We start from the raw sequence: 23,297 nt of genomic DNA, 5'->3' as shown, positions 1-23,297 counted from the left end.
TAACCATTTATTTTAAAACTTTAAACTCACTGAATTACAAAAAAAGAATATTAATGTAGGAGGATGACTTGAGAAAACATGTTTCAACTAGAAAGGGAAGGAAGAAATGAGGGTAATGAGGAGTAGGGGTAAAATGACTTAAAATCCATTATATGCAAGTATGAAATTGCCAAAAAAAAAAAAAATTAAAAAGAAGTTCAAGGGAGTTCAGGATCACCCTGGAACACAGATCCTGTCTCAAAAAAATAAAAATACAACTGATTGTGTTATCCAAAAAATATTCCTAATTCTCCTAAGACACTGCTTATATCCTTCTTTCAATCACTATAAGGGTGTTCTTTAAAAAAAAAAAAAATGTGGTAGGAGTTCTTGAAACAAGAGTCAGAGAACAAGCTAGCCTCAAACCTATAACAGTTCCCCTCTGTCTGCCTCTCAAGCACTGGGATTATCCTAGTCATTTCTATCATTTTTGTAAACTAATTTTAATCTAAGTAGTTAAAAATTACTCATTCTGCCGGGCGGTGGTGGCGCACGCCTTTAATCCCAGCACTCGGGAGGCAGAGCCAGGCGGATCTCTGTGAGTTCGAGGCCAGCCTGGGCTACCAAGTGAGTTTCAGGAAAGGCGCAAAGCTACACAGAGAAACCCTGTCTCGAAAAACCAAAAAAAAAAAAAAAAAAAAAAAAAAAATTACTCATTCTATCTCTCAAAAAAAATTAATAACACTGTAATCTTACACACACTAAAATTATGTGTTCATTTGAGAAAAACTATATAAACTGGTATAGTTCTCATGATATCCTGGCATTTAGAAGGCTAGGGGAGAAAGATGACTTAAGCTGAAGGCCAGTTTGGGCTACAGTCAGAGAAGCTCCTGGATACAGAAGACGGCTGTTCCCTTGGGCAGATATTTAGCTTAAACTTTCGTTCTGCTTTCTAATAAAACTTCGTACTACTTCAGAAAGGGAGTTGTAGTTCAGTTGGTACAGTACTCACCTATTAAACCAACTAAATTGCCTGGCTTTGATCCCCAGCTCCATATAAATTGAGCATAGTGGCCGAGCACATGCTTATAATCCTAGCACTAGGGAAATGGATGTAAGAGAATCAGAAGTTCAAAGTCATCCTGGACTATGTGAGATTCTGTCTCAAAAAAACAAAAACAAAAACTAGGGCTGGAGAGATGGCTCAGTGGTTAAGAGCACTGACTGCTCTTCCAGAGGTCTTGAGTTCAATTCCCAGCAACCACATGGTGGCTCACAACCACCTGCAATTAGATCTGGTGCCCTCTTCTGGCCTGCAAAGACACATGCAGGCAGAGCACAGCATACTAAATAAACCTTAAAAAAAAGTCACAAAAACAAAAAACAACAAAAACTAAAAAGGAGAGAGGAGAATGAGAGGGAAAAATATGTAAAAGCATAAAATGAGATAATTTTCATTTTAAAAATGATTCTGATACTTATGAAATAATTTTTAAAAAGATTCATTTACATCAAGTTCTTTGAGAATGGATAAAAAATTAATTTTCACTCTCATTCCAAAGAGAAACTGCAGAATTAACTTTATTATTAGCAGTGCTGGGAGTTGAACCCAGGGCATCAAGTATGCTCAGAAACTGCTCTAACACTGATGACTATATACACTATATACACAATCCCAGAATTCGTTCTTATATGGCACTGACAGGACTTCATAAATAAATATATCCAGCTAGTTCTACAGCAGTATTTCTCAACCTGTGGGTCACAACCCCTTTGGAGTTGCCTAAGACCATCAAAAAACACAGATATTTAAATTACAATTCATTACATTAGCAAAATTACCATTAAGTTATGTGGCTGGGGGTCACCACAACATAAGGAACTGTATTAAAGGGTCATAGCATTAGGAAGACTGAGAACCACTGTTCCAGAGGGATACAATCCTGGCCTCACTCAAGCTGGGATTACAATTAGGCTATTATGCCCACCTGCTTTTTATGTGGGTACTGGAGACAGGAACTCCAGTTCTCACATGGAAGTGCTTTATCTACTGAGCCTTCTCTCCAGGCCCTGGTGAACATTTAATGGCTCAAAAGTCACTAGCAACAGGGCATGGTGGCACATGCTTTAATCTCAGAACTTGAAAGCAGAGCCCATCCTGATCTGCATAGAGAGTTCCAAGAAACCCAAGACTAAATAGACCCTGTCTAAAAAAAAAAGAAAAAAAAGTTGTAAATAGCCAGGCTTGATGGCTCACACCCATAATCTCTGCCATCAGAAGGCTGCTGAGGCCACAGGATTGCCATGAGTTGAGACTGAGATAAGGGGGCTGTGAGATGTGTGTTACAGCTTTGAAGGGAAAGATATCCTGGCAGTCAGGACCTAAAGTATATAACACACCAAACAACAAACCTCACACAAGAGATTTATTGAGAAAAATCAGGAGGGTGGCTGCCTCTGCTCCAGCAAGCAGCAACAAAGAACTGAGCTGGAGGCTTGCTTTATACAGGGTTTCCTAGGGGTGGAGCTTTCCAGGGTGACCTGATCTTGGACTCTGTGGGGCAAAGCTTGGCCTCCTCCATCTCAAGGGGATAGGTCCTGTTATGATGTTCCGTTGGGGGTCATCAGGGGCAGGGCCTGGCCACTTCCGCCTCAAGGGGCTTAAAAGAAGGGGGTTTAGTTCTTTTTTTTTGGGGGGGGGTGCAAGACAGGGTTTCTCTGTGTAGCTTTGGAGCCAATCCTGGAACTCGCTCTGTAGCCCAGGCTGGCCTCGAACTCACAGAGATCCACCTGCCTCTGCCTCTTGAGTGCTGGGATTAAAGACATGCGCCACTACCGCCCAGCTGGAGGGTCGAGTTCTTAATATAAAAGCACTAATATACATGAGCAGAGATAAGCTCCTATGGCTTGGAGTAGTTTTTGTTTAATCTGTTTGCTGCTTTGTTTGTTTGAAGACAAGTTCTCACTATTAGATAGGTTGACCTGGGATGCGTTCTTCAGGAATACATTGGGCTATGGAGTCCTGGGATTGAAACGACTGAAGTATGTGGATGTTTACTGTACAGTGCTGGGAATTAAACCCAGGGCCTCAGATCGGTAAGATTTAAAATAATTATTCTCTAGAACTGCCTTAAGATTTTATCCATAAAAATAACTAGCTTTCTAAAACTAATATACTTATATCACACCTATCACACATTTACAAAACAAAAACAATTTCACAAGTCACCTGGTGACTGCAATATATGTTTAAGCTTAGAGAACTCACCAAAAGTTACACACCATAGTAGAAATACACAATGTTTGGTTTTTCCTTTGCCTAAACAAAGTTAAAACTGAAAACTCAAATTGGGGAGGAGATGTAGCTCAGTCAGCAGAGTGCTTCTTGTCTAGCATACACAAAGCCAATACCCAAGTACCATATTTTAAAAAAAAATTAGGCAAGAAAATCAGTTCAATGACACTCCACTTAGCAAGTTCAAGGCCAGCCTGTAAGACCTGCCCCATCTCTCCAGCAAAGAAAAAAAAAGATCAAATTGCTTTATTTCAACTTTGTATACAAGCATTTTTTTAAAAATGTGTAAATATGCATGAAAAAAGGAAAAGTCAAAACTTGCAGGCTTGCACAAAGTCTTTTTAAAAAAAAACAAAACTAAACCTATCAATTTATTCCATCAGTTAACCAAAATACATAAAATCAAAGAGCCAATTTATGGTCCCAAACTCCTAGGAACTTGAGATACAATGGCTACAATTTAAAACAGGATTTCCCCCCAGTAGTGCTGGTAACTGAACTAGCCAGGGATTCCCGTGATATGCAAGTGTAAATAATACCCCTGAACTGCATGTATCCCAGCCCTATGTTTGATTCTTCTCATCTACGGTTCGTCAGTTGGTGAATATGCTGTTTCACACATACAAAAACGACTCTAAAGTCTAAGATAACCATAAATGTTCATTGCAAAAATCAAATGTACTTTAGAAATGCGAGGCTACTCCAGAAAAGAAAAAAAAAATCCTTTCCAGCAATACTGGAATACTCTGTATTTTGCTCTCTTAAAGTTTTAACAAAGGACGAAGACTGGTGATGCTTATCTTTAATCTCAGCACTGGGGAGACAGAGGCAGGAGAGTCTCTGTGAGTTCTAGGCAAGCCTGGTCTACTTACATTTTAAAATTCAAAAATGTTTACTTCAGCCTTTCCTCATCAAGCATTTACGTAGATTATAAGTTAGAAAGGGCCTAAAGTAAGTTTAGTTGTAAAAGGACAAATCCTTGGTGATTCTTGAAGTCCCCTCACTACATATACACACAATCTCTAAGGAATATGATTTAAAACAGTGTAGCAAACTGCATCAATTGTAACAAACTCAAGAGTACCATTTTTTTTCTTCCAGTGGTCTTTGGTAAATTTTTACTATAATGGTGACTCTGATACAACCCACAAAACATACTATGTAGCAATTTAATGATTTACATACGGTGTCAAGAAAATTCAACTACATCAAGTCAAAATTCCAAGTCAATGTATTACTTTTAAAACACAAATTTCAAATGATAGTCAACACATTCTGAATGTTGCCCAGGCTAACCATACCCTTTCAAACAATAAATTAAATTACTGTATTACTGTATGGCAGGTTCACTACGATGTTTGTCCCTTAAGTTAAATCGCATTTTGAAACTCAAATTTTATTAAGTATTCCCATTCCTAGGTATCGATCCGAAACAATTTAGGCTAGTAAGCTTTTAGGTGCCTACGAGTTACTAAGTAGAATCTGAAAAACTAACCTTTACAGCAAAAACGGAAAGAAAAATCTGAAATAAATATGCCAAAGCACTAAGAGAACTAAATTTCTTTTATGTTGCAGTTAAGGGGACCCAACTCATTACCTGTGTTTAAAAAATAATAAAAAATAAAAACAAAAGGCCCCAGTTATTCTGCTTTTCAACTACAGAAGACAACTAGCCAGAAACAGCATGAAAACGATGTCGCAAAGGAAACTCTTCTACTGTAGAGTCCCAAGGATCACGTGCAGCCAGACGGAACCCTGTGATCCCAGAGCTGTTCAGCTGCTTTCGGTTACCTTGGAGACTACACAGGAGCCACCCCGCCAGCCCATTTCCCAGCAGCCGTCACGCCACTCGCCCGCACCTTAACTGCAGCCTTGCTGCGGCGTCGTGCCCGAAAGGAAAGCAGGCCAGGCAGAGATTACTAGGCACTCGGCCACTCAAGGTTGGCAAGCTCAACACGCACAGGCTGAGCATAAGTGGGCTCTAATGTCTCAAGATCCATGCGTCGGATCCGGCGGTGAACAAGAGTGGGTCTCCCTCAGACGGAGATTTTCCCGTCCTGCCAATCAAGCCGCTCTTCTTTTCAGACACTCTCCACCCTTCCCTGCTTCCATCCTTTTGCCAAAGGGACATCCCTGGGGAACGTAAGTGAAGGCAAAAAACTTCACAGCAATACATTCTGCCACCAATTTCACCAGTTCGAAAAAGACTCCCAACTTCTCTAAATAATCTTCGAACACAGATTCCCCAATTTAGTAGTGATAAGCTTACTAATACCCCTGCTCACCTTACACTCAAGCCAGAACCTACTTGAAAATTCAACAGAAAGGGGAAGTCCTATGAACAGAAAACCAGTCAAGGCTTCCCACAAAGAAAAAAAAGAAAACAACACCTGCTTTTCCCCACCTGTTTTCTCCGCCTTCGATTTGCACTTTCAAATCACGGGTCCTTTGTTTACAAAGTTCTCATTCCCATTCAACTCACTCGCCCATTCCCATCGCCCCTCCCCATTAAATTCGTGGCCTTGCCTTCATTTGACCAGAAATTTCACGCTGGGGGACGTTTGTACAGGTGTCAAAACACTGGATCCAGTTCCTTAGAGAAACTGACGTTGGTTGTTTCCCTGGGAGAGTTAAAACCCCCAGAGCTGAACTGTAAAACCTATGCCTATTCAGCACAGGTTTAGACCTACAGCCAGGCTAGAAACGTCACGCGGAACGTGCCATGCTGTTCAACACCCCACGCACGCGAGGATAGGGCCATGCCATGGGCACTTCTCACCCCGCCCGCCTCGTGGCCACGGTCTCCGGCGTCGATGTTCCTAGTTAGTTCTCGGAGACACGGAAGTAAGGTCGGGGAGGAGCGCGAGATGACATGCGCAACTCACTCCAGGGACCAAAGGCTGCACCGCGCAAGGCCCAGCCAGGCCCAGGCGTGCGAAGCTCTCTCTGCGGAACGCTGGTCAAGCCGTTCAAATACACAAGTGGTTTAAACTCTCAAAAAACTCCAATCGGGCCACTACTGAAGCGAAGCCCTCCACCCAGGACCGAGAGTTACCGTGCGGGGCGTGGTCGGCCTCACCCCGAGTCCTTCATATCCCTCTAGGGGCGGGTTAATCTGAAGGGTTCGCACACCTTGTGTCCGCTTCAGCTGAAGAGCTTGCGCACGCACCGGACGTCCACGTCACCGCGCACGCGCTCCTACCCGCTTGGAGCCCGCCGCGCAGGCGCAAAGGGAGGCGCGAGCAGCACCTCTTCACCCCTCCCCCAACATCAGGAGGCCAAACGGCCCGGAGCAGCGTCAAGACCCTTGGGATCCGCCCCCGGAGCCGAAGCCGCAGCCTTTTCGCGTCTTAGCAACCCAGAAAGGGCTACTGAAACTTCCAGAATCAAGAAAGGCGAGGCAGGAGAGAGGTACCCAATACCCTCAACCTTGTACTCGAAGCCTTCGTGAAAATTCTGAAACCACAGCCCACCGGGTCTTTCTCAACTAGACTTTTCAGCCTTTCCCAGGGGATCCTCAATGGCCCCGCCCTGCCGTACCCAGCCCCACCCACACAAGGCTTCGTGGACCCCCCCTCTCTTCACAAGTCCATCAAAAGAATCTGAGGACCTCCTGTACAAAGTGCTGTGGGGTTGGAAAGCGCCAGAGCACTGGAAAACCTTGAAGCAAACACCATGAAAGAGAAGAGTAAGCAATTTTCCAATATTGACCAACAAAGAACACTAGGAAAATAAGAGAAAGCCTCTCTGAGAGCAGAGAATGGAACCTTACCCACGCCTGTAATCCCAACACGGAGGCTGAGGCAAGGAGGACTGCTGCGAGTTCGAGGCCAACCTGAATTCCATAGTGAGTTCCAGTTCCAGGACAGCTTAGCCTGCCGAGACAAAGGAAAGAGAAGTTCGCTAAGGGAAGAAGAGCTGCCACTAAACTGCCTGATACCAAGATGAAAGATGTCTACAAAAAAGTGGTCAAGAAATTTGCCTGAGAACTTTAAGATTCAGTGCCTTGATCGTGGGTATTTTTTGTTTCTTCAAGGCACTGAAATTTTAAAATGCAAAGAAAACATTAACCAACAAGTATATCAGGCAGTTGCAAAACTGGGTCAAAGAACAGTATTTCTCAATCAAACATCAAAAATTTTAGTTTTCTTTCTCTACTAACTACTTTCATGCTGCTAATCCACCAGTTAATAATGTTTAAAGTGAAAAGGGTACAAAGAATTGAATAGAAAGACAAACTGCAGTCCACATTCCCAAACTTTTCACTCTCAGAATTGGGAGATAATAGGAAAACTCATTCTGACAATACAAACACTTGTGAAGAAAATCAAGATTGTAAGGATGGAATCAAGAGGATTGATCTGACTTGCTTCTTTTCACTTAGCTCTTCCTGAGAAGACATGTAATACATAGACAGAAATTGCCTATTCTAATCAAGCCCAGAACTAAAGTTTACAGACTTCTGAAATCATTCTGAAACCCATGATTCGGAAAGACCATTCAAGATCTTAGGCAGAACTGAAAAAAATCAACCGTTTCTTTAACATGTTCCTCTTCTTTGACTCCAAGAACCTTCCCTACTAAAACCAAGATGCCTTCTCAAGGGTTGTAATGTCTCCTCAAAAATTCCATTTTCTGAGACTAAAATTAGAGTTTATTTAGTATTAAAATGTCTGCCCCTAAAGTATGAATGACTTCATAGCACCTTCAAAAAGACAACCCAAATAACCTCTAATTGGAAAATCTGTGAAAACAGCTTGCATGGAAGAGGGTAATGGAAATGCTCTTTGGTGCTCTTTCCTTACTCCAGGCAAACATGAAATGCCACATTTCAACGACTTTCACCAACTGCTTACTGATTTTCACTGCTAAGACTTGTTGGTTTTCTGAGCATATCTTCTATCTCGTTACCAAAATTCTATGTCTGTTTGCTCTAACATTCTGGGCTTTCTCTTTGTCTTCTCTGAAGACCTCTCCCCACCATTTCTAGAGCTTCTTGCAGACCTCCACTGCTGACAAACAAAACAAGCCAAAGCTATAAAGTAAGTTCCAGGTCAGCATGAACTACCTATCTCCAGAAGAAAGGAAGGAGAAATGCAGCTCAGTGGTAGAGTACTTGCAAAAGTACACACACAAAGCCCTGAGCTCAATCTCCAGCACTAAAAATCTAAAAGCTACAACTATATGCATTTCACGGTGAGATTGGGGTGGAAAGGAGTAGAAAAAGAAGAAATCCTTATAACAAAAGTTTCAAAAAGCCAAACCAGGACTGCCCTGAATATAGCACAATGTCAACCTAATCACTAAAGCTGATGCAGGCTTCATCTTACTGGAATTTTCAACTTGTTTCTCATGGTTTACCTTGCTCATTCAAGCCTAACTCACACACACACAATCTTTCCCTTGATTTAATTTTCAAAATTGTACTAAATATTTGGGGAGGAAAAAAATAATGCACAGAATATAAAGAATCTGCTTAGAATGTACACAGATTTCATCTATTTCATATACATGCCATTTTTAAGCAAGAAAATTGCCTCCCCAGCACTGAGATTATAAGCCTCTGCCACCACACCCAGCTTTTTATGTGGATGCTAGAATTTCAAACTCAAATGCTCACACTTCTGTGGCAAGTGCTTTACTTAATGAGCTACCTCCCTAATCCATCCCTACACACAAATATTTAAGTGCCTTTTACATGTTGAGGACAAAGGGAAATATTGTCATTTCACACACTGTTCAGATGTCTACACTATAACTCTTGGCATAATTTAAGAGACAGACTCAACACAAAAAGATGTATCTTGCCGGGCGGTGGTGGCGCACGCCTTTAATCCCAGCACTCGGGAGGCAGAGGCCGGCGGATCTCTCTCTGTGAGTTCGAGGCCAGCCTGGGCTACCAAGTGAGTTCCAGGAAAGGCGCAAAGCTACACAGAAAAACCCTGTCTCGAAAAACCAAAAAAAAAAAAAAAAAAGATGTATCTTAAGCAATTTATTCAGACAGATTTTATGTGTTGATGCTTGTAACCACTGACTTTCTTTTAAGCATTTAAGAAAAGTGTGTCTAGGGGCTGGAGAGATGGCTCAGTGATTACAAACATCAGCTCCTCTTGCACAGGACCTGGGTGTGGTTCTCAGCACCCACACAGTAGCTCAGAATTGTCTGTAACTCCAGCTCCAGAGGATCTGATATCCTCTTCTGGCCTCCATGGGTACCAGGCACACATGTGCACAGACATACATGCAGGCAAAACACTCATACACATAAAATAAAACCTGAAAAAAGAAAGGAACCTGCCTAAGAGGAAAAAAAAAAGGCTTCACTATTATGAAGAAAGTATTAGCACCCCTGATGGAAAGAGTCAACTTCATAAAGTTGCCCTCTGAACTCCACATGCACGGTGTGGCATGCACATCCACCCCATATCATACACACACAATACTTTTAAAAATACTTTTAAAAAAACCTTTTAAATGTATTCCCTTCTACTGCCTCATATCTTAGGCCACAGAACCACGTTTCTCACATTTTACCTAAGAGGATCTTCCCTAATCTTCTTTCATTCATTCTTAAATGTCATTTGTTAAAGAAACTTCCTACTAATGAAGAGGACTGGATGGAATATAGCAAGTGTAACTCACATTTGGACTCATGGAAAAACCCAAAGCCTATGGCAGAAGAAAAACACTGAACAGTTGTGCAAATACATGAAACAAGCCATATTTATTTTACATGAAGTGCACCACTGCCTCCCAAAAAAGATTATAGTAATCAACATAGGAGTTTCTGCCACCAACTCTGATTACCTAAATTCAGTCCCTGGCAACCCCATAAAGAGCTGGGCAGTGGTGGCACACGCCTGTAATCCCAGCACTCAGGAGGCAGAGGCAGGCAAATTTCTAAGAGATACTCAATAACCTTTATACTGATACTTTGGTAAAGTATAGAAAAGATAGTACAGCCAAGGTCAAATCACCAAACTGTTCTGTATCTAAGAAAACCGAGGACACACAATGGCACTAGAAGAAGCAGGTCAAGCTACCTGTAAGCTTAAGTTGGGCTCCAGGCATCAGACCCAAAAGAGGAAGGAGAAACCTTGTTTTGTCTAAAAAGTAAACCAAAAAAGATTTTAAATATTCTGTTAATAAACACTAACTTGTGAGATGACTCAGTGGGTAAAGGCACTTGCCACCAAGACTGATGACCTGAGTTTGATCCCCAGGACTTACACATTAGAGAGAACAAATTCCCTCAAGTTATCCTCTGCCCTCCACACCCATGCCATGGCATATATTCACACACCTACACACACACACACACACACACACACAATAAATGTAATAAAAACTTAAAAAAAAAACCCTAAGAGAATCCTGTAACCAACAATGCAGAATCTAAACAATGGGATTTATAATAACTTTATTAAAATTGTAAACTGTGCTATAACCACTGGAGGGCAGGGAATAACTAAGAGACCTAATAACTAATAAGCTAAAAGAGGAAAGGTGTAGAAATATACAAATACTATTTAAACAACTCAAATATAGTACATAATTCATTATCTAAAAAAATGTTTTCTTTCAGACAATGTCTCACATAGTCAGCTCAAGCTGGCCTCAAACTTCTGATCTTCTTTCTCTCCACCTTCTACCTCCCAGGTGCTAGAATCACAAACCTGAACCACCATACCTAGTTTATGTAGCATTGGGAATCAAACGCAGGGCTTTGTGCATGTGCCAGGCAAGCACTCTACAATCTGATCTTCATCACCAACTTCCCCCTCCCCACCTGTTTTTGTTTGTGAGACTGGCTTTGAAACTGTCACACCACCATGACTGACTGAGATTTTAAAATGCATTACATAGGGGACAACACTTTTCATTCTACAACATGCTCTAGGTCAACTTGATTAAAAAATAAAGAAACTAAATATGATTAAGCACACCTTTAATCCCAGAACTAGGGAAGCAGATGTAAGTGGATCTCTGTGAGTTTGAGGACAGTCTGATCTACACATTGAGTTCCAGCCAGTTAGGTCTACACATAAGAGACCCTGCATCCAGGGAGTAAAAAAAGATAGATAAAATCACTATCTTGACCGGGCGGTGGTGGCGCACGCCTTTAATCCCAGCACTCGGGAGGCAGAGCCAGGTGGATCTCTGTGAGTTCGAGGCCAGCCTGGGCTACCAAGTGAGTTCCAGGAAAAGGCGCAAAGCTACACAGAGAAACCCTGTCTCGAAAAAAACAAAAAAAAAAAAATCACTATCTTGTTGGCTCTGGTTATCAAACTGACACAACCTAGAGTCATTCGAGAAAGGAGTCTTGAGAGATTGTCTAGATCAGACTGCCTTGTGGACCTGTCTGGGGAAAACTGTCTTGATGGTTAATTGATGTAAGAGAGCGCAGACCACTGTGGGAGAAACCAGCCCTACGCAGATAGTTCTGGGCTGTAAAAGAGAGCTAACTAAAAGCAAGATGGTGGTGGTGCACGCCTTTAAGGGGGGCAGAGGCAGGTGGGATCTCTATGAGTCTGAGGGCCAGCCTGGTCTAGAGTGAGTTTCCAGACAGCCAGCGCTACACAAAGAAATCTGTCTTGGGGAGAGAAAAAAAAAAAAAGCAAAAAGGATGAACAAAAAGAAAGCTAACTAAGCATGGGCCTATGAGTGATCCAGCAAGCTGCATTTCCTCCATGTTTCTGCTTAAATTCCTGCTTGAAGTCCTGCCCTAACTTTAAACAATGATGGACTTGTAACCTGTAGGCTGAAATAAGTTGCTTTTAGAGTGTTTAATCACAGCAACAGATGCAAACAAACAAACAAACAAACAAATAAAAATCACCTAAATACTTGTTAAATACTAATTATGTGTTTGAGAGTAAAGCATGGGTAAAAGAGAAAATAAAAGCAAGAACCCTCAAGACAACTGGGCGGTGGTGGCACACACCTTTAATCCCAGCACTTGGGAGGCAGAGGCAGGTGGATCTCTGTGAGTTCAAGTATACAGCCTGGTCTACAGAGCAAGTTCCAGGACAGACTCCAAAGCTACAGAGAAACCCTGTCTCGGAAAAAAGAAAAGAAAAGAAAAAAAAAAAAGAACCCTCAAGAGTAGATACATGAATGCAAAACTCTAGCTCTTGCACAGTAGGAAAACAAAGAGTGTACAGGGTCTAAGGATTTCCAGTAGGTTTTTTGTTTAGCTGTGTTTTATTTTTCTGAAAAAGGGTCTAATATGTAGCCAGGCTCACCTCAAACTCATGATTACTCTGTTTTGTCCTCCTGGACACTAAGATCAGAGGCATGAACTACCATTATGTGTACCACCTACAAAATCAATCAACAGAGAAAAACAGTAAGTGATCCAAGATTTGGAAACAGGATTTTCTCTATAAAATAAAAGACCTTTGGGGGGAAAGAAGATTGGTGCTAGGAAGATGGCTCAGCTGTTCAGAGCACTGTTGCTCTTGCAGAGGACTCAGGACTCAGTCCCCAGCACCCACATGGCAGTTCACAACTGTCTGCAACTCCAGTTCTAGGGTGTCGGGCATACCTCTGCAGGCACCAGGCATGCACACAGTATGCTTAGAGACATTCGGTATGCTTACATGCCCATAAAATAGAAAAAAACACTTTAAAATACCAGACATGGTGGTGCACACATTTAGGAACTCGGGAAGCAGAGGCAGATCTCTGTGGGTTTGAGGCCAGCCTGGTCTACATAGTGAGTTCCAGGATAACCAGGTCTATGTAGAGACCCTATCTCAAAAACCAAAAGCAAAAAACCAAACAAATAAAAAACCAACAAAAAGACTTTAAAATGTTATTAGCATACAAAACAATACATTTCATTATGAAATTCTCACACACATTTCTCATTGTATTTGTTCACATTTACACACACAAGAATAAACTATGGGCTAGGAAAGTGATATGTGCCTATAATTCTAGCACTTGGGGGTAAAGGCAAAAGGATCAGGAGTTCAGGATCATCCTTAGCTACATAGAGAGATCCTCTGTCTTAAAAAAAATAAAACACTTAATCAGAGATAAATGCAACAAGAAAGACTGACACAAGGTAAGATTATCAAGTTCATTAAACAGGAAAGCAGATTATATATTGGTTACTTCCCTATGAAATGAGCCTGGGCACTTGCACAATATAATATTTCTCGAAGTCCATGAAACTCATGATATAAATTCACCTATTCAAATACTCTATACTGTTAAATATTTGTCAGAGCTATAAAAAAGAAAAACTAGCTGGGCAATGGTGGCGCATGCCTTTAATCCCAACATTCGGTAGGCAGAGGCAGGTGGGTCTTAGAGTATAAAGCCAGCTAGGCTACTGTTGTGTAACAGTTTCCTCTCAGTATTGAAACATTTCATCCTTCAAGAAGCCCTTAAGTAGAAAGGTAAACAACTCACCACAGCTTCAGGAAGTCCCTGAAACTGACCAGAAAAATCTTGTCTCGAAAAACAAACAAAACAACAACAAAAAAAAATTAATTAAAATCATATGATTGTTATGACTGCATTGTTGCAAAAGTTATATATTGAAATATTTTCTTTCAGCAAGGCAGTGGTAGCCCACACCTTTAATCTCAGCACTCAGGAGGCAGAGCCAGGTGGAGCTCTGTGAATTTGAGGCCAGCCTGGTCTACAGAGCGAGATCCAGGACAGGCACCAAAACTACCCAGAGAAACCCTGTCTCGGGGAAAAAAAAAAAAAGAAGAAGAAGAAAAACAAAATGTATTTTTTTTCACCCATAATTTCAGGGATATGTCTTAATTTTTTTCCCTACCTTTAAGAGAAACTAAAAAACGATCATAGATCCTAAAACTACTATGGTTCTAGGCACTATGCCTACTGTGCCTAACAGAAAAAGTCGTTATGTTCCCCAAGGCTAGCTTATCTTCTAATAGTACTTGTTTTGTGATGTTTTATATTTTTCATGTTCTTTTTTTTCAGACAAGATCTAACTCTGTAGTCCAGTTTGGATGGAACTCATGGCAATCCTTTGCAGCCTCCAAAGTGCTTGGATCACAGGCATGAGCCATAATACACAATTTAACAACACTAGAACAATAACACCCATATGTACAAGTGGTAAAAATAAATATACTTCTAGTTATTTTTCCAGTTATGAGAATGAAAATAAAAAGCCAACTTATCTTTTCTCACCTTATTAGACAAAACACCAGTAAGATAAACAGCTTAAGTTTTCAGGTGAGATCTCATATGATCTTAAGCTTTTGGTTTTGTTTTTTGAGAAAGGGTCCTGTTGTATTAAAAAAAAAAAAAAAACTTTTCCTGGAGAGACACAACACACATATCTACTCACCCCAGACAGGGAGCACACAACAGACCAAAGTACGGATACCATCAAAGTTCAATTTGGTGAACCAATGAGCTTAACTGGGGTTACTTACAGGAATATAGGTGAGAGGTTGTAGGAACAGGTTCATCTTTGGTAATATATTGTGTACCCTAATAAAATTTGCCTGAAGATCAGAGAACAGAACAAGCCACTAGATTAAACATAGAGGTCAGGCAGTGGTGGCACACACCTTTAATCCTAGCACTTGGATATCAGAGTTCAAAACCACCCTGGATTACATGAGATTGATTTCAGTCTAAGAGAGAAACAGAGCCAGGCAGTGATGGCACACACATTTAATCCCAGTACTTGGGAATCACACGCCTTTAATCCCAGCACTTGAGATCTCATGCCTTTGCTTGGGAAGCACACGCGCCTTTAATCCCAGAACTAAGAAGGAAGTGATATGGCAGGGCGGAGAAAAGTATATAAGGCAGGAGGAGACAGGAAAGCAGAATGGGCTTCGGGCTCAGTAAGAGACCTAGTGGTGGAGAAAAAATAAAGAATAAAGATGGAAAGAGATCCAACAAGGATCTTGGACCTTCATTCCCATGGAGACCTCTGTGTATGCATACCCACACAGACATTTGCACACATCCACACTAACAAAGTACACATAAAAAATAAGGTGTAAAATGATTGAGGAAGACACACATGCACACAAACACCAAAAATGAGAATACAGGTGCATTAGAGACAGAGAGAGAGAGAGAGAAATTATATGCATAAGAATTTGCAAGTCAAGTTCAAATGATGAAAATTAGCTGAGTGTGGTAGTTACTGCAATCTCAACACTTGAGATACTGGGGCAAGAACACTGTAGAATCAACCTTCAATTCAGGAAGAAGAAAAAGCTGAAAACTGGCATAAGACTGCATATAACTCTTGAGAACATAATTATGGATTTAAGAAGTTCAAGTCCTTGACATATGTACCATACCACTCTGCTTTTAGTGACATATTTCTTGTTAAGATCAAACTACTTTTTATTATTATGTTTGAGTTCCTCAACAATTAGCCAAGCTCTCCATACAGGGAATTGTCTTTTATGTCTTTTTTAGGCTCCTCAGGGACACCTCCTATGTGGCCTGCCCATAGATGGAAGGTGCTGAATACATGCTGAATAACAAAATAATCAACTCTACTTTGAGCTCACAGACTGAAACTCTCACACCTACAATTCACACCATTAATCCTCCTTCTATGCAACAATTGAAAGGACATTCCTGGGGTGGACTGCTGAGTCTACTGGATTTATTACATTAGGTTCCTTTTCTAGCAAAGTGCTCAAAGTACATATGTAATGTTAAAATAGAATTCTTGACTACTGAGAAGGTAGGTGGGAAAGTGGGCAAGGGAAGGGAGACTCTATTATAACAGCTGCCTCCAAAGAAGCAGCATTATTCAGCCCTGGAGACTAAAACCACTCCTGCCACGTCTTTGAACCGACTCCCTACACTATTTCTTCAAACTCTGTACTGGCTAACTTGTATCACAATGAGTATCAGTGGAACTAAAACTTGCCATAATAATAACAGTCTGAAAAAGCAGCTAGGAGTCTATGATTATATATTGTAGGAAATCTGTTTTTGTGTTTTTAAGACTTTGAGACAGGGTCTCAAGTAGCCCGGGCTGGCCTCCAACTCACTATGTAGTCAAGGATGACCCTGAACTCCTGATCCTCCTGCCTCCACCTCCCAAGTGGTTGGATTACAGGTATGTGTCACCATGTTATCATGTGGTATCATGGATCTGTGCATTCTAGGCAAGCACTCTACCAACTGAGCTACATCCCCAGATGTAATTTTAATTTACTTCTTTGTCAAATAAAAGAACTCATAAACTTTCTAAGTATTATCATTAAGCATCTACCACATGCCAAGCACAAATAAGTAAGGCAATGAAAATGCCAAGTAATTTTATATTGTATTATAAGCAAAAGTAAAAACAACCGCTCTGGGAAAGGAAATGCAGTAAGAGATCAACTTCTACCCATCCAAATTGGGAGAAAACACATTGCTACCGAATCTTAATTTTTTTTAAAGCACAAGTACACTTTCATTAAAATTTAAGAGAAAAAATACATAATACAGGTTAGGTGAAAATCCCAGCAGCCACCAAAAGGAGATAAAGTCTTGTCTTTCAAGTTAGCCACGGACAGACAGACCTCCTAAAGAAAGGAAATCGGACTGGTGAGATGTCTAAGTAGGTCAGGGTGCTTGCTTTCAAACCTGGGGACCTTCACTGATCCCTGGAATCCACATGGCAAAGAAGAAAATGGACTCCTGAAAACTGCCTATCCATACACAAGTAGGAGTGTATGAACACACACACACACACACACACACACACACACACACACACACACACACACACACCCCAGAGGCATTAGACATCCTGGCTCTGGAGTTCTAGGCAGTTGTCAGCCACCTGACACAGGTGGTGGGAACTGAACTCGGGTCCTCTACAAGAACAGTGCTCTGAACTGCTGAGCCATCTCTCAAGCCCCTTTCTTTTCTTTCTTTCTTTGGTTTTGGGTTTTTTTTTGGAGTCAGAGTTTTTCTGTGTAGTCCTAGCTGTCCTGAAACTCACTCTGTAGACCAGGCTGGCCTCAAACTCTGAGATCAGCTGTCTCTGCCTCCTGAATGCTCTTGACTTTTTTGAGACAGGGTCTCACTGTGTAGTCCAGCCTGTCATGTAACTTACTGTGCAACTCAAGCTAACCTTGAATCTAAGATGACCTGCTGCTCGGCTTCCCATGTACTGGGATGATGGGTGTTATCCTGACTTTTGTTTTTTTGTGTTTTGTTTTCAGACAAGGTACCATGCAGCCAATGCTGACCTTGAACTCTTGGCCTCCCACCTCTCAAGTAAAATTCTACTAATTTTTGTTTTTTAAAAAATTAACTTTCTCCCAATTTTCAATTCCAAACCAGGTCCTTTTCCCCTCTTGAAATTATTGAAACATGCCCTAGTAATTTTTTTTGTTTGTTTGTTTTAACAACTTGACACAAGTTACAGTTTTCTGGAAAGAAAACTCTCAATTGAGAAAATGCCTCAAATAAGATGTCCTCTACGTAGGCAAGTCTGTGGAGCACTTTCTTGATTAATGACTGATGTGGGAGGGTCCAACTCTAGGGATGGTGGCACCCCTGGGCAGGTGGGCAGGATGGTATAAGAAACAGGCTAAGCAAGCCATGAGGAACAAATCAGTAAGCAGTATTCTTTCAGTTCCTACCTCCATGTTCCTGTCTTGAGTTCCCACCCTGATTTCCCTGAATGGACTATAAACTATAAGATGAAATAGACCCTTTCCTCCCCAAGTTGATTTTGGTCAAGGTATTTTATTATAGCAATAGAAAACCTAACACAAAATAATAACAAAACCCTCTATAACTAAGTAGCAAACGAAATTTATTCTTGATCAAGAATAGAAATAGGGGCTTGAAAAGATGGCTCAGAGGTTGTAAGTGCTTACTCACTGCCTTGTCAAAGAATCCAAGTTCAGTTCCCAGCAGCTCACAACAGCCTGTAACTCCAGCTCAAGGGGCTATGACTCCCCTCCTCTGCCCTCCAAGGGAACCAGCACATATGTTACATTCATATACTCACACATACATATAAATAAAAATAAATTTTTTTAAATAGAAGTGGGAAAAAAAAGAGGGGGTGGCACACCCCCTTTAATCCCATCCCTCAGGAGGCAGAGGCAGGTGAATCTCGGAGTTTAAGGCCAGCCTGGTCTACAAAGAGTTCCAAGATGGCCAGGGCTACACAGAGAAACCCTGTCTTAAAAAAATAACAACAAAAAAGACAGAGATCTCACTATGTAGCCCTGGCTAGCCTGGAACTTCCTAGGTAGACCAGGCTGCCCTTGAATTCAAAGAGCTCTGCCTTCCTCTGCCTCTTGAATGCTGGGATCAAGGTACATGTGCTACCACGCTCAACTCTGAGGTCAAAATTTGCACACTTCCTATTCAACAGTCGCTACCCCTGGCTTTCTAGTAGGCATCTCAACCTCAAAATATCTAACCAAATCTCAGCACTCAAGAGGAAAATGTAGGAGGATCATTCCAAGTTTAAGACCAGTCTTATAAGACCTCTATATAGAGGCCAGGAATACATAGCAAGAACTATCAGAGTCATCAAAAACAAGCAAACTCTGAGAAACTATCAAGCTAAGAGCCAAAGTGAGTATGGTGGCATGGGCCTGAAATTCCAGTATTTAGGCATTGGCAGTATTCCTGCTAGGGCAGGAAGGTCAAGAGCTCAAGACCAGTCTCAGCTACATAGCAACTTTGAGACAAATCTAGACAGGTAGAAAGAAATAAAAATGGTGATGGAAAAACACAGGAACAAGACTATAGCTATAAAAAGTATTATGTTCTAGTATTACTGCTCAATTCTATCTACTCAAGAAACTGAGGCAAAAGGGTAGAATTCCAAGCCAATCTGGGCAACAAAGCAAAACTTTGATCTCAAAATAAGTTTTGAAGGCAACATTTATTTTTCCCTTTCACAAATCTGAATCTTTACTGTTCTGTTCTTTTTAACATTTATTTATCTGCTGTGTGTGTCAGTGTATTGAAATGTGTATTGGTAGGTGCATGTCACGGTGGACATGGAGAATCAGAGGATAGATAACCTGAGGGAGCTAGTTCCCTCCTTCTACCATGTGTGTTCCAGGGACTGAACTCCAACTGTCCGGCGTGGGGGAAACAGCTTTACCCACTGAGCCATCTCGGTCTATCCCTGAACCTGGGGCAATCCCACCTCTGCTTCCCAAGTGCTGAGACTATAGGCATGTGCCCTCACCTGCTGTTTCCTCAGTTTTTTTCCAAGCAGTAATCTTGTTTTTTAATCAAGACAAGACTCACCACACAGCCCCTGGTGGCCTAAAACTCATCATTCACCTCTTTACTTTCAAAAATACTGGCATTACAAGCATACACACCACTCACATGGCCCCAAAGAAGTAATTTTCTAATTTTGGGAGTGGGGGAGGGTTTGAAGCAGGGTTTCTCTGTGTAATTTTGGTTCCTGTCCTGAAACTCACTCTGTAGACCAGGCTGGCCTCGAACTCACAGAGATCTGCCTGCCTCTGCCTGAGTGCTGGGATTAAATGAGTAAACCATCACTGCCCGGTCCTAATTCACCTTTTATATTTAAATAATTAATTCATCTGAGTTTGATTTAAATGTTAAGGTAAGAATTTTTCCCCCCCAAATGATTAGCTCAATGGTCCAAGATAATTTTGGAACATTTCACACAGTGTATGAAATGCTACCTTTGCAATACTAAATTACCTTCTGTTTCTACAGTCATTATTTTGTTCCATTGCCCTGTCTCCTCCAAGGTTACTACTTAACTTATGTTCGCTGGTTTTCTGTTTTGATAGAAGGGGCAGTATGTAACCCAGACTAGCCTACCTCCTTCTAGAGAGCTGAGATTACAGACTAACCTTTTGATCATTAAAGGTTTTTTGTATATTCACTAATACAAAGAAGCCATGCTCAGTTTTCTTTTTCATAAATGTTCCTAAAGGCTGGAGAGATGGTTCAGTGCTAAGAGCATTTACTGTTCTTTCCGAGGACCTGAGTTTATTTCCCAACACCCACATCAGGCAGCTCACAACTGACTGGAACTCTTCTAGCTCTAGGGACAGCCAATGCCTCTGGCCCCTAAGGGCAGAAAGACAAACACAATTTAAACTAAAATTTAATTTAAAAATTCTCCTACTCTGTAGCTGTATTTTTCCAATGAATTTTGGAAGACTTGACATGTAGGTCAGCTGATAGAATGCTTGCCTTAGCATGCAGGAAGCCCTGGGTTCCATTCCAGTATCGAATAGACCAGATTTGGGTATTGTGACACACACCTGTAATCCAGGAACACAAGAGATAGAAGCAGGAGAATCAGAAATCCAAGATCATCCCTAGCTACACAGTAAGTTCGAGATCCATATGGCCTACATGGGACCCTGTCTCCAAACAGACAAGAAATTGAAAAGAAAAAGAACATACACAATACTTCGAACACTATGCTATAAAAACGCTATTAGTTATTGCTGGGCCGTGGTGGCGCATCCTTTAGTCCCAGTATTTGGGAGGCAGAGGCAGGTAGATCTCTGAGTTTGAATCCAGCCTGGTCTACAGAGTGAGTTCCAGGATGGTCAGGCTACACAGAGAAACCCTGTCTCAAGAAACCAAAAAATAGTTAGCTATTTGTGTAATTATTCAAAAGTGACAGCTATTGACTGCTCAATGAATGTTTTCCAAATTCTGTTCCCACAAAATTCCAAAGCATTTTAAGATTAAACCAAAAGATACTATGAAATATAAACAGTAGTACATAGAGGTGAAGTTCAGTGGTTGAGTTCTTGTCTAGGATGCTTGAGCCCCTGGGTTTGATCCCTGGCTCCCCCCCAAAATAAAAAATGTTAAGTGTGTTATTTGCCAGGCATGATGTGGTGCACACCTTTAGTCCCAGGACTGGAGAGGCAGAGAAAAAAGATCTCGGTGAGTTCAAGCCCACCCTGGTCTACAGGGCAAGACCCAGGGCAACCACAACTACATAGAGACCCTGTCTCTAAAAGTTAAAAAAAAAAAATTACAAACTGTGTTATTAGTACTGATTGGCAATGTATAATTTGTAAGTTTTTCATTTCTACAAAACCTTGACCTTGATAAAAAAAAAAAAAAACAAAAACAAAGGCTGGATGGTAGGACACTTCAAATTTTTTATAAGTGTTAAGTCTAGGCCCTTTCAGAAAGCTTTATGAAACAAATATACAGCAGAAATGGAACTGATCAAGACAGGTAAGGCCAGTGGGCATGGTGGTACATGCCTTTAACTCCAGCACTTGAACAAAATCTCTGTGAACTCGAAGCCAGCCTGGTCTACATAGCCTCAAAATGAAAAGGTAGATGGAGTGGTTGAGGGAGGTCTTTTCGAGAAAACCTTGTCCGGTAATAAATATCAGTAATTTGTTCGCTGTGTGATATGGAATCAAGGGCCTATCCTAAGACACTCTAAATTATTCTAAGCAAGCATTCTGTGAACTGAGCCTAACTTCCCATCACCGCCTGTTCTTTTGGTTATCTGCACGTAACTGAGGCCAGGGAATCAGGGGCCGGTCCTCCTAAGACCGTAAGGAACAATCATCTCTACCTTGCTAAAATATAAAGAGGAAGATTACAAAACTGGCCAAAGGCGGGGACCCTGTATCTAGCCTCCCAGATCGAGTAAGGTTCACTCCTGCACTGCACCGCACCGCTCCTCACCGAGGCTCGCCACCCTTCGAGGAGGGAGGGGTAAACGCCGACCATCAGGCCTCCGCAGAGTCGCTCGAAATCACAGGCTCGCGAGCCGCGGCCACGTGACTCGCCACGCCCCGCGCCTCCCCCTTCCCCGCGCCAGCAGCACGCGCTGCCAACCTCGTCATGTGACCTTCACGCGGCCCCAGCGTTGCCCCTGCTAGGCGCCTGTTTCCAGCAGCCATTTTGCCGAGAACTTGTCGTCCGTGCTCGCGCGGGAGCCGAGCGCACGCCGCGTCGCAGCCAGATTTCCCAGGCCGCACACGCGCTTCGAAAGAGCGCTGCAACCGTGAGGGCCCGCCCGAGCCTCACGGAACACGTCGCACCCCGGGGCGCCAGGAGGGCTGCGGGTGCGCCTCGGCCTGCGATAGGCTGTGCTGCGCACGTGACGCCACGGCGCCCACCCACACCCCCCCCTCCAACTCACCCTCGCCGTCCCCCTGCCCACGAAAACACCCACGACAGACTCTCAACGCCTCGGGCCGAGTGCACGCTACTGGGCGCGTAGGGACGAACGGAGCGTGCGACAAACGAGGCGCCTGCGCGTACCTGCCGGGTGGACGGGAGTCGGCCCACGCCGCGCCGCTCCGGGGTCCCGGGATCGTCGCGCTGCCGGACCACCCGGCCGGTCATTGGCTGCCAGGCCCAGTCACGTGCTGCTCGCAGGCCCGCCCACAGCCGCTAATCACCTGGCACGGTGCTCGAAGCGGCACCGAAAGTGGCTTGCACGCGCAAGGGGAGCGTGGCCACAAGACCTCCGTCTGCCCTTTACCGGGTAGTATCCGTAGCGGGGAGCCGAGAAAGCGGGGTCCCGAAACTAAGTAAGATCACACCTACCGGCTTAACTTCGCCTGCCCCTCCAGGAGCCGTGAACCATCGCCCTTGGGCGCTCCCCGTTGCACGCCGGGATGCGTCTGGCGCCCCTCAGTGTGCTGCAGAGCATGCCGGGAAAGCCACCTCTCCCGTTTTCCTGGCTGTCACCTCTCGGGTTTTGCTTTGGTGTCCCTTTGAAAGCCGGTCCCAGGACGAGGCGGTTTGAGTAATTACCGGACGGACTGAGACAGTACACTAGGCACTTTCAGTCCCTCCTCCCGTACTTGTTTGATTGGTGTGTTCCTGGGAAAACCGCTCAGCCTGCCTTCGTGGAGCAGTTCTGACTTAGTGAATATTGTAGAAAAATAGCAAGGGTGTTCACCTACGAGAACCACCACCCTTTCGTGGTCAGTGGACTAGAATGCTAACTTGAACACGGTCTTCCACAATCTCCACTTAAGAATGGTTGTAATTCTTAAAATTTCTCTAGGAATAGCCGACATTCTCAATAAGCTTG

The 23,297-nt window shown here is 42.6% G+C and overlaps 1 protein-coding gene across 15 annotated transcripts in view; it reads right to left on the bottom strand.

Moving 5' to 3' along the window:
* Mga (MAX dimerization protein MGA) overlaps positions 1 to 22,928 on the bottom strand; it is an 82,358-nt gene extending 59,430 nt beyond the window's left edge. For 3 of the 15 annotated variants that reach the window (XM_052722697.1, XM_052722698.1, XM_052722699.1), the window contains exon 1: positions 6,333 to 6,460. The gene's annotated coding sequence lies outside the window, so the exon portion shown is untranslated. The other 12 variants (XM_052722700.1, XM_052722701.1, XM_052722689.1 and 9 more) reach the window with 11 other exon arrangements.
* Positions 22,929 to 23,297: the final 369 nt, after the last annotated feature.

Source organism: Peromyscus californicus, unplaced genomic scaffold (genome assembly GCF_007827085.1).
Source record: "Peromyscus californicus insignis strain IS unplaced genomic scaffold, ASM782708v3 Scaffold_7__1_contigs__length_154581171, whole genome shotgun sequence".
Classification (NCBI taxonomy): domain Eukaryota; kingdom Metazoa; phylum Chordata; class Mammalia; order Rodentia; family Cricetidae; genus Peromyscus; species Peromyscus californicus.
Note: the sequence above shows the minus strand (reverse complement) of the source record. Positions and strands in the feature narration are given on the sequence as shown.